Source organism: Lampris incognitus, chromosome 4 (genome assembly GCF_029633865.1).
Source record: "Lampris incognitus isolate fLamInc1 chromosome 4, fLamInc1.hap2, whole genome shotgun sequence".
Lineage (NCBI taxonomy): Eukaryota > Metazoa > Chordata > Actinopteri > Lampriformes > Lampridae > Lampris > Lampris incognitus.
Window position 1 is genome coordinate 62207889 of NC_079214.1, and position 10524 is coordinate 62218412.

The 10524-nt window shown below is 53.7% G+C and overlaps 1 pseudogene; it reads left to right on the forward strand.

Moving 5' to 3' along the window:
- The first annotated feature begins 4666 nt into the window (after window positions 1-4666).
- Window positions 4667-10137, forward strand: LOC130112106 (general transcription factor II-I repeat domain-containing protein 2-like; annotated as a pseudogene).
- The last annotated feature ends 387 nt before the right edge of the window (window positions 10138-10524 follow it).

A 10524-nucleotide genomic window follows, 5' to 3' on the forward strand; every position in this document is an offset into this window, starting at 1 on the left:
CCCCCAGACAGCGTGCGATCTGTTGCTAAGCCTGAGCTGCCCGGCGCCTCTGAGCCTGAGCTGCCCGGCGACCCCGAGCCTGAGCTACCTGGCGCTACCAAGCCTGAGCTGCCCAGCACCCCCGGGCCTAAGTTTCCCGATGCCCCCGAGCCTAAGCTGTCCAACGCCCCTGAGCCTGAGCTGCCCAGCACCCCTGAGCCTGAGCTGTCTGGTGCCCCTGAGTGTCAGCCACCCGGAATCCTGGAACCTAAGTCGCTCGGTGTCCCGGAGCCTAAGTTGCCCAGCGTCCCAGAGCCTCAGCAGCCCGGCGTCCCAGAGGTCCAGAATGTTCTGTTTGTTCCTGTGCTGCCTGCCGCCCCGCCTGGTGTGCGGCCTGTTGTTGTGCCACAGGCTTATCCAGCCGGCGTGCGGTCTGTTGCTGTGCGGTTTATTACTGTGCCCTCACCCGCCCCGACCAGCGCGCAGTCTGTTTCTGTGCTGCCGACTCCCCCAGACAGCGTGCGATCTGTTGCTAAGCCTGAGCTGCCCGGCGCCTCTGAGCCTGAGCTGCCCGGCGCCCCCACGCCTGAGCTACCCGGCACCACCAATCCTGAGCTGCCAAGCACCCCTGAGCCTAAGTTGCGAGATGCACCCAAGCCTGAGCTGTCCAACGCCCCCAAGCCCGAGCTGCCCGGCACCCCCAAGCCTGAGCTACCTGGCGCCCCCGAGCCTCAGCCGCCCAGCATCCCAGAGCCTCAGCAGCTCAGCATCCCAGAGTTCCAGAATGATCTGTCTCTACCTGTGCCGTCGGCCGTCCAGGCCGGTGTGCAGTCTGTTGTAGTGCCGCTGTTTTCCCCGGCCAGCGTGCGATCTGTTGCTAAGCCTGAGCTTCCCGGCGTCCCCGAGCCTGAGCTACCTGGCGCTACCAAGCCTGAGCTGCCCAGCACCCCCGGGCCTAAGTTTCCCGATGCTCCCGAGCCTAAGCTGTCCAACGCCCCTGAGCCTGAGCTGCCCAGCACCCCTGAGCCTGAGCTGTCCGGTGCCCCTGAGTGTCAGCCACCCGGAATCCTGGAACCTAAGTCGCTCGGTGTCCCGGAGCCTAAGTTGCCCAGCGTCCCAGAGCCTCAGCAGCCCAGCGTCCCAGAGGTCCAGAATGTTCTGTTTGTTCCTGTGCTGCCTGCCGCCCCGCCTGGTGTGCGGCCTGTTGTTGTGCCGCAGGCTTATCCAGCCGGCGTGCGGTCTGTTGCTGTGCGGTTTATTACTGTGCCCTCACCCGCCCCGACCAGCGCGCAGTCTGTTTCTGTGCTGCCGACTCCCCCAGACAGCGTGCGATCTGTTGCTAAGCCTGAGCTGCCCGGCGCCTCTGAGCCTGAGCTGCCCGGCGCCCCCACGCCTGAGCTACCCGGCACCACCAATCCTGAGCTGCCCAGCACCCCTGAGCCTAAGTTGCGAGATGCCCCCAAGCCTGAGCTGTCCAACGCCCCCAAGCCTGAGCTGCCCGGCACCCCCAAGCCTGAGCTACCTGGCGCCCCTGAGCCTCAGCCGCCCAGCGTCCCAGAGCCTCAGCAGCTCAGCATCCCAGAGTTCCAGAATGATCTGTCTCTACCTGTGCCGTCGGCCGTCCTAGCCAGTGTGTGGTCCGTTGCTGTGCCGTTGGCTTCCCCGGCCAGCATGCAGTCTGTTGCTGTGCAGTTTGTTGCTGTGCCGCCGACCGGCCCGGCTGGCATGCAGTCCGTTGCTAAGCTGCCAGACACCCCTGAGTCTGAGCTGCCTGGCCACCCCGAGCAGGAGCTGCCTGGTGACCCTGAGCCTGAGTTGCCCAGCGCCCCCGAACCAAAATTGCCAAGCGCCCCGGAGCCTAAACTGCCCGGTGCCCCTGAGCTTCAGCAACCCGGCCTCGCAGAGCCTAAGCTGCCTGGTGTCCCAGAGCCTCAAACACCCAGCGTCCCAGAGCCTCAGCAGCCCAGCGTCCCAGAGTTCCAGAATGGTCTGTCTGTTCCTGTGCCATCGGCCGCCCCGGCCGGCATGCAGTCTACTGCTAAGCTGCCCAGCGCCCCCGAGCCTGAGCTGCCCAGTGCCCCCGAGCTTGAGTTACCTGGCGCCCACGAGCCTGAGCTGTCTGGTGCCCCCGAGCCTAAGTTGCGCGGCGCATCTGAGCCTAATCTGCATGGCGGCCCCATGCCTGAGCTCCCCAGTGCCCCTGAGCCTAAACTGCCCACCGCCCCCGAGCCTCAGCTGCCCGGCGTCCCTGAGCTTAAGTTGCCCAGCGTATCTGAGCCTGAGCCACCCAGCGTCCCAGAGCCTCAGCAGTCCAACGAGTTCCAGAATGATCTGTCTGTTCCTGTTCCTGTGCCGCTGGCAAGCCCGGCCAGGGTGCGGTCTGTTGATGTGCCACCGGCTTCCCTGGCCGGCATGCAGTCTGTTGCTGTGTCACTGACTGCTCCGGATGGTGGGCAGTCTGTTTCTGCGCTGCTAACCAACCCGGCCGGCGTGTGTTCTGTTGCTAAGCTGCCCAATGCCCCCGAGCCTAAGCTGCCTGATGCGCCTGAGCCTGAGCTGTCCAGCGCCCCCGAGCCTCAGCCACCTGGCGTCCTAGAGCCTCAGCCACCCAGTGCCCCTGAGCCCCAGCCGCCCAGAGTCCCAGAGCCTCAGCCGCCCAGCGTCCCAAAGCCACAGCAGCTCAGTATCCCAGAGTTCCAGAATGGTCTGTCTATTCCTGAGCCGTCAGCTGCCCTGCTGCCTCTGAAGTCTGGTCCCCGAACGGCGGCCCGTGTACTGCCTCCAAAGCCTGGTCCCCGAGCGGCGGCCCGTCCGCTGCCTCCAAAGCCTGGTCCCTGTGCGGCAGCCCTTCCATCGCCTCTGAAGGCTGCTCCTCGAGTGGCAGCTATTCCGGTCCTTCCGCCGCCTCCAAGGCCTGGTCCCCGAGCGGTGGCCGTTCCTCCGCCTCCAAAGCCTGGTCACCGTGCGGCGGTCCTTCCGCCGCCTTCGAAGCCTGGTCCTCGAGCAGCGGCCCTTCCACTGCGTCCGAAGGGTGGTGCGCAAGCGGCAGCCTTTACGGCCCTTCCCTCACCTCCGAAGCCTGGTCCCCGAGCGGTGGCCCTTCCGACACCTCCAAAGCCTGGTCCCCAAGCAGTGGCCCTTCCGCTGCCTCCGAAGCCTGGTACCCGAATGGCGGCCCTTCTGCCACCTCCAAAGGCTGGACACCGAGCGGTGGCCCTTCCACCACGTCCAAAACCTGGTCCCCGAGCGACGGCCCTTCCTGCCCTTCCGTTGTCTCTGAAGCCTGTTACCCGAGCAGCGGCCCTTCCACTACCTCCAAAGCCTGGTCCCCGAGCAACGGCCCTTCCGGCCCTTCCACTGTCTCCGAAGCCTGGTACCCTAGCAGCAGTCCTTCCGCCACCGCCGATGTCTTGTCCTCCAGTGGCGGCCCTTCCGTCACCTCCGAAGCCTGGTCCACGATCAGTGGCCCTTCCTTCGCCTCCGAAGCCTGGTTCGCGGTCAGTGGCCCTTCCTTCGCCTCTGAAGCCTGGTCCACGATCAGTGGCCCTTCCTTCGCCTCCGAAGCCTGGTTCGCGAGTAGCGGCCCTTCCACCGCCTTCGAAGCCTGGTCCCCAAGCAGCGGCCCTTCCACCGCCTCGGAAGCCTGGTCCCCTAGCGGCGGCCCTCCCGGCTCTTCCACTGCCTCCGAGGTCTGGTCCTCGAGCGGCGGCCCTTCCGACGCCTCCGAGGTCTGGTTGTCGAGCGACCCTTCTGTCACCTCCGAGGTCTTTTTCCCGAGCGGCCCTTGCACCGCCTCTGAAGTCTGATTCCCGTGCGGTCTGTTGCTGTACCGCTGACGACCCTTGCCAACATACTATTTTTTACTGTGAAATCAGCCGTCGTTGCCGATGGACCGTCTCGTCTAGTCCTGAGCCATCGGCTGCCCCACTGCCTTCAACATCTGCTCCCTGAGCAGCTGCCCCGCCGCCTCGGATGCTTGCTCCCCAGGCGCTAGCCGTACCACCGCATCCGAGGCCTTTTTTCCGAGTGGCGGCCCTTGCGATGCCTCTGACGTCTGTTTCCCGAGCGGCGGCTCTTCAGACGCCTCTGAGGTCTGTTTCCTGAGGGGCCCTTCCACCATCGCCGAGGTCTGTTTCCTTAGTGGCCCTTCCGGCACCCCCAAGGTTTAACGAGCGGCTCTTCCGCCACCTCTAAAGTCTGTGTCCCGTGCTGTTAGTTCCTGTGCCACTGGCCGAGGAGGCCAGCATGTAGTTTGTTGTTGTGCCACCAGCCTCCCTTGCCAACATGCTCTTTTTTCCTGTGCTGTTGCACGTCCTTGCCGTCGGGCGGTCAGTTTCTGAGCCGTCAGCAGCCCCGCTGCCTCCAAAGCCTGCTACCCGTTTGGCTGCCCCGCCGTCCCTGAAGCCTGTTCCCCGATTGGCTGCCCTGCTGCCTCCGAAGCCTGGTAACTGAGCGGAGGCCCTTCCTCTGCCTTCGTAGTCTTGTCCTCCAGCGGTGCTCCTTCCGCCGCCTCCGAAGCCTGGTCCCCCAGCGGCGGGCTTTCCGGCCCTTCCGCTGCCTGCGAAGTCTGGTCCCCAAGCGGTGACCCTTTCGCCACCTCCGAAGTCTTTTTCCCGAGCGGCGGCTTTTCCGACACCTCCGAAGTCTGTTTCCCTTCCGACGCCAATGAGGTCTGTTCGCACAGGTAATGGGGATCCTTCTGCCGCCGGTCAAGTCCAAGTTCAAGGCCAGTATCCCCACCCTGGAAGCCAAAATCACCCAGCTAGAAGAGCAACTGGACAGAGACCAGGGAGAGGCAGGCCGCCTCCAAGTTGGTTAGAGGCACCAAGAAGAAGATGAAAGAGGTCATCCTGCAGGTGGGGGACGAGCGACCCAACACAGAGCAGTTCAAAGACCAGGCAGAAATGTTGAGCTCTCATATGAAGCAACTGAAGATGCAGCTGGAGGAGGCTCAGGAAGAGGCACAGAGAGAAACTTGAATCAATATCTCGAGGGACAAGTTGTGAATTATTGGTATTATTGCAATAAAGAGGCTTTCTGCAAAAAAAAAAATGCTGAAAGAACCTTTTTTTAAATAATTATTTATTTCAAACTATCAACATATATAATAACAAAAGCAAACAACAGAATCAAACGAATAATGTATAGAATGCAACGACGAGCAGTGTCAAACAGAAACAAAGAAAAAACACATCAAGGATAGAAAGGAAAACACCCGAGTATATGACAGGAAATTGACTTAAAAACATTAAAGACATTGCAAACGTTTATTGCTTTGATAGCTTTCTTCTTTTGAGAGGAAGAATTCGTTGACACATATTGACCCATTTCTTTCATAAATACAAAGAAATGAGGATTTTTGTAAATTTACATTTGTGACTGTGGAATTTGGCAAGAGGTGGAATTAGTTTAAACAGAAAAATGCACTAATGTCTTGCTCACTACAATCATAGCAACCGAATATAATCTTTCTATAATAAAGAGCAAAATGTTGTGGTTACACCGCCCCGAGCTGCCTCCCCGGCACGTTCAAGCCACTCCCCCTGCTCGGACGTGCCGGAAACATCCGAGCGCTCGGCTCGCGCTCTGAGGAGACGAGCGCTGCGTTGCACCAGGTGTTTGCCATCATCCATCAGGCACACCTGCGGCAATCAGGCAGCCCTCTACAAGAAGAAATATGTCTATTTCTTGTATATGTCTATAGCTGGGTTCCCCGTTCCTACCTGGCCGACCCCGCACCTCTGGATGAGTCCTGTCGGGCCCAGCCCAATGCCATCGGACGGTAGCCCGGTGTCTCCCGTAGGAGGGGGGGTCCTGTTGTGGTTACACCGCCCCGAGCTGCCTCCCCGGCACGTTCAAGCCACTCCCCCAGCTCGGACGTGCCGGAAACATCTGAGCGCTCGGCTCGCACTCTTAAAAGACGAGCGCTGCGCTGTAACCGGGTGCTTGCCATCATCTATCAGGCACACCTGCGGCAATCAGGCAGCCCTCTACAAGAAGCCTACCAGAACGTCTCTCCATGCTTCGACGTACTGAACCCTGTGGTAAAGCTCTGACAAGCCCTCCAGCGTTCCTTGCCCTCTTGCTCTCCCGTTTATTCCCAGTGTCTATATTCGTGTCTCTCTTTTTTCCCTCCCAGGACTCTCCCTCCGCGACTTCCACGGCTCCCCGCGTCTCCCTCGCTCCTCGCCCCCAGCGACCGTCACGTTTTCCCCCCGGACCTCTCCAGCGATCTCCCTCCATGTCTCTCTACCTGGGCCCCTCCTATTCGGACTTGACTTCCTGGATCTCGGACCCGGACTTCCTCGGACAACCCCTTGCTCTACGGATTTGGACTTAGGTAGCCAGGCGCACATTGTCTCAACAACGCCCACCTGAGACTCACCTGTCATTATCCCCTGTGGCACTGTTGTTTGTTTTTCTTCCCTGCATTAAATCGCCCTTCGGGTTATCCCGGTGCTCTGTTGTCTGTCTGTCCTTTTGGGTTTCTCTACACTGGCCTCTGGTCTTCATTCGTGAAACGTAACACAAAATCTGAGAAAATGCTGTTAACCATAAAATGATTAAAATCTTTCCACAACTTATATGTAAACGTACAAGACCAAAATAAATGGGAGCAAGTTTCAGCATGTAATTCACAGAAAGAGTAATTTACATCTTTGTCACTCTTTAACTTTTGTAAGAAATGTTTAGCTGGATAGAATCTGTGGATCAACTTAAATGAAAATTATTTAACCTTATTTGTTAGAAGGAACTTTTGTGGTAAGGACCGAAATTTCTGCCAGTCAATATATACCAACAAAGTTACTCCAATAAAATGTTGCTGGAGGAACAGAAACGATGTTGGCCTGAAACAAAGTTCTTATTCTGGAACTCATGCCTCTATGAAAAGAAAAGCAATCTTTTCCTAATGGAGATTGAATTGGGTCAGGGGTGACATTGACAAGGGCAGAGAGTGGTAAACATTCCCAAATAACAGGCATATACCAGATGGGATAGCGTCAAAACTACAGAAAATTCTTTTGGGGTTATTGGTATATTATACCTGGCAGGACATTCTGAGTAGTTGTACAATAGCCCTTCTTTATTAAACAACTGACTCACTAGGATAATGCCATTGTTAAACCAATAATCATAAAATAATGACTTGTTCTTATGTAATATCACAGTTGTTCCAAATATAACATCTCTGCGGTGAGAGGTTGTACTTGTAAATCAGCGCCCAAGCCAAAGGAACCTGTTGGTGAAAATTTGAAAGTTTGAGTGGGATTTTTTTGAATATTATAGTTACAAAGCAGAATGAATTTTAGACCACCTAAATGTGGAAAAAAAGTGATGAGAGATGAAATTCCAAATAGTAGGGTTTTTTTTAGATATTATTTGAACCAGTTTATTTTGAATGTATTGTTAAGCGAGCTGAAGTCTATAAAATGTAGCCCACCGTTGTTGTATGTATTTAGAACGACAGATTTTTGCATATAGTGGGTTTTGTTTTTCCATAAGAAATTGTCAAGCATCCTGTCGATAGATTTACACACCGAGCCATCAACATACACTATGTACAAAAGTATTGGGACAACTGGCCATTACACCTACATGAACTGTTATGACATCTCATTCTAAATCCATAGGCATTAATATGGAGTTGGTCTCCCCCTTTGCAGCTATAACAGCTTCCACTCTTCTGGGAAGGCTTTCCACAATATTTTGGAGTGTGTCTGGGGGAATTTTTGCCCATTCATCCAGAAGAGCATTTGTGAGGTCAGGCACTGATGTTGGATGAGAAGATCTGGCTTGCAGTCTCCATTCTAGTTCATCCCAAGTGTTTGATGGGGCTGAGATCAGGGCTCTGTGCGGGCCAGTCAAGTTCTTCCACGCCGAACTCACCCAACCATGTCTTAATGGACCTTGCTTTGTGCACTGGGGCACAGTCATGCTGGAACAAAAAAAGGGCCCTCCCCAAACTGTTCCCACAATGTTGGAAGCATAGAATTGTCCAAAATGTCTTGGTATGCTGAAGCATTAAGATTTCCCTTCACTGGAACTAAGGGGCCTAGCCCATCCCCTGAAAAGCAACCCCATACCATTATCCCTCCTCCACCAAACTTTACAGTTGGCACAGTGCAGTCAGGCAAGTAACCTTCTCCTTCGTCAAATCCAGACTCGTCCATCAGACTGCCAGACAGAGAAGCGTGATTCGTCACTCCACCGAACATGTTTCCACTGCTCCATCCAGTGGCGGCGTGCTTTTCTTTCTTTTTTTATCAATATATTTTATTGATTTTTCAATAATAACAACAGAAACAATGTGCATTACAACAATACCGTCTGGGAAGAAAAGCAAAAAGGAAATGTAATACACATTGTGCATCTGTGTACCTAAGCTTAGTATACAGCATATGAAATATCAAACAATTTCTTAAAGCTACATACCAATAGCAAATATGTATAAAAAATGCTAAAACAACAATAAAAGAAAACCATAACACAGAACAAAAGTTTCTCTTTTCCTATACAATTTCTCCTACATTCTATATGGGTATCCAATGGTGAAGATACATCACCTTGAAAAAAAAAATCACTTTGCAGGCTCACCCCCCCCCCTTCCTCTTCTGGTTCATCTAAAATATTTTCCAGGTCATTATGTAGAATAAAATGTATAAACGGGCCCCATATCTTTTTAAACAGTCCTCCTCCTGTCAATCCTGGTCATCAACTGAATGTGGCCCGAGAGATTGTGTCTGTGACAATGCAACGCTGAAACACAAGAGGGCGCTGCCGCACTTCGCTTTTCCCCCATAGCAACAGAAATGCTGAGTAGCATGTTCCCGCAGTAGCATCGCCTACGTCACCCGAGTAACGTTACCTGAACGTACGCTTTGCAAAGGAGATCGAAAGCTAGCTAGCTAGCATAAACAAAAGATGGCGACAAAACGAAAAGTAGACAAAGAGTATCGACAGTTTCAAGAGAGGTGTGAAGCTGAATACCTGTTTTGTGAGTTAAAACAAAAGCCAGCGTGTCTCGTATGTCAAGAGTCGCTGGTAGTGTTCAACAGAACAGCACATTTTCACCCAAGTGGAGCAGAGCGGGAACAAAGCGGAACTGCCCTGGAATAAACTTGTTGGACTGACAACGGATGGAGCACCGGCGATGTGCGGGGTAGTTCGTGGTTTGGTCGGTTTGACTCGGAAGGCGACGGGGCACACAGGAGAAAACTTGGTAGCCTACCACCGCATCCTCCCCCAGGAGGCCCTCTGCGGTAAGGTGTTGGGCATGGAACAGGTCATGACTGTTGTGCCTAACACTGTGAACTTTATTCGTGCACGGGGCTTGAATCATCGGCGGTTTAGGGCTCTTTTAGAGGAGGGAAACTCTGTGCGTGAGGATGTGCCCTATCACACGGAGGTGCGCTGGATGAGTCGGGGGAAAGTGCTGAGGAGGTTTTACGACACCCGCGCCGAGATCGCTCGTTTCATGGAAAGCAAACAGAAGGCCGCCCCCGAGCTCGAGGATGAAAAGTGGCTAAGGGACTTGGTGTTTATGTGTGACATCACGGAGCACCTCAGGTCACTGACTCTCAAACTCCAGGGAAGAAAGCAGCTGATCACCGAGATGCGGCACTCCGTGAAGGCATTTGAACTGAAACTGCGTCTGAGGGAGGGCCAGATGCGCAAAGGTAACTTGACCCACTTTCCCAAGTGTATGCTGACAAACTGAACACACTCAAAGCGGAATTCAGCAGGAGGTTTGCTGATTTTGAATCACAGAAATTCAACCTTGACCTGTTCGCAAATCCTTCTGCAATTGATGTCGACGCTGCCCCTGAGCACCTGCAATTGGAACTCATTGAACTGCAATGTAGCAGCGCTCTGAAGTCCCAGTACCAGTCAGTGGGGGCTGCTGAGTTTGCGGCTCTCCTCCCCCAATCAATGCCAGAGCTCCGTCTTCATGCTGCACGCATCATGTCCATGTTCGGAAGCACTTACTCGTGCGAACAGATGTTCTCCATAATGAACCTGAACAAGACATCCCACAGATCCCGATTCACTGACCAGCATTTGGTCTCGGTACTGAAACTGGCCACAGCCAAGGACATTAAGCCTAGAATAGACGAGATCATCTCTAAGAAAAGGTGCAGAGTGTCTAGTAAGAGTTGAACTACAATGCATTTCAGATAGGCCTTGTTGCACTGACTATTTTGCGTTATCACAGAAAACATAATTTGTTGTGTTGAAAGACACAGTAGTAGGCCTAATGGTTTTGTTTAACTGTGAAACTATTTTGTTAAAAACTGAGCCTATTGTAGGCTAGACTGCTAATGTAGTTTGTTTAATTGTGCACTTGTCTTCTTCTTTTTTTATTTTTTATTATTATTATTATCTTTAAATAAAACATTGTTTTTGCACTTGCCGCTATATTGACAGCACTTCCATCTTACTTTGCTGATATAAAGAATTGCCCACAAATATGAAGGGGGAACAAACTGTATTTTTATTTTATTTAATCCACCTGCTAGCCTACTTATAAACATAATTGTTATGGTC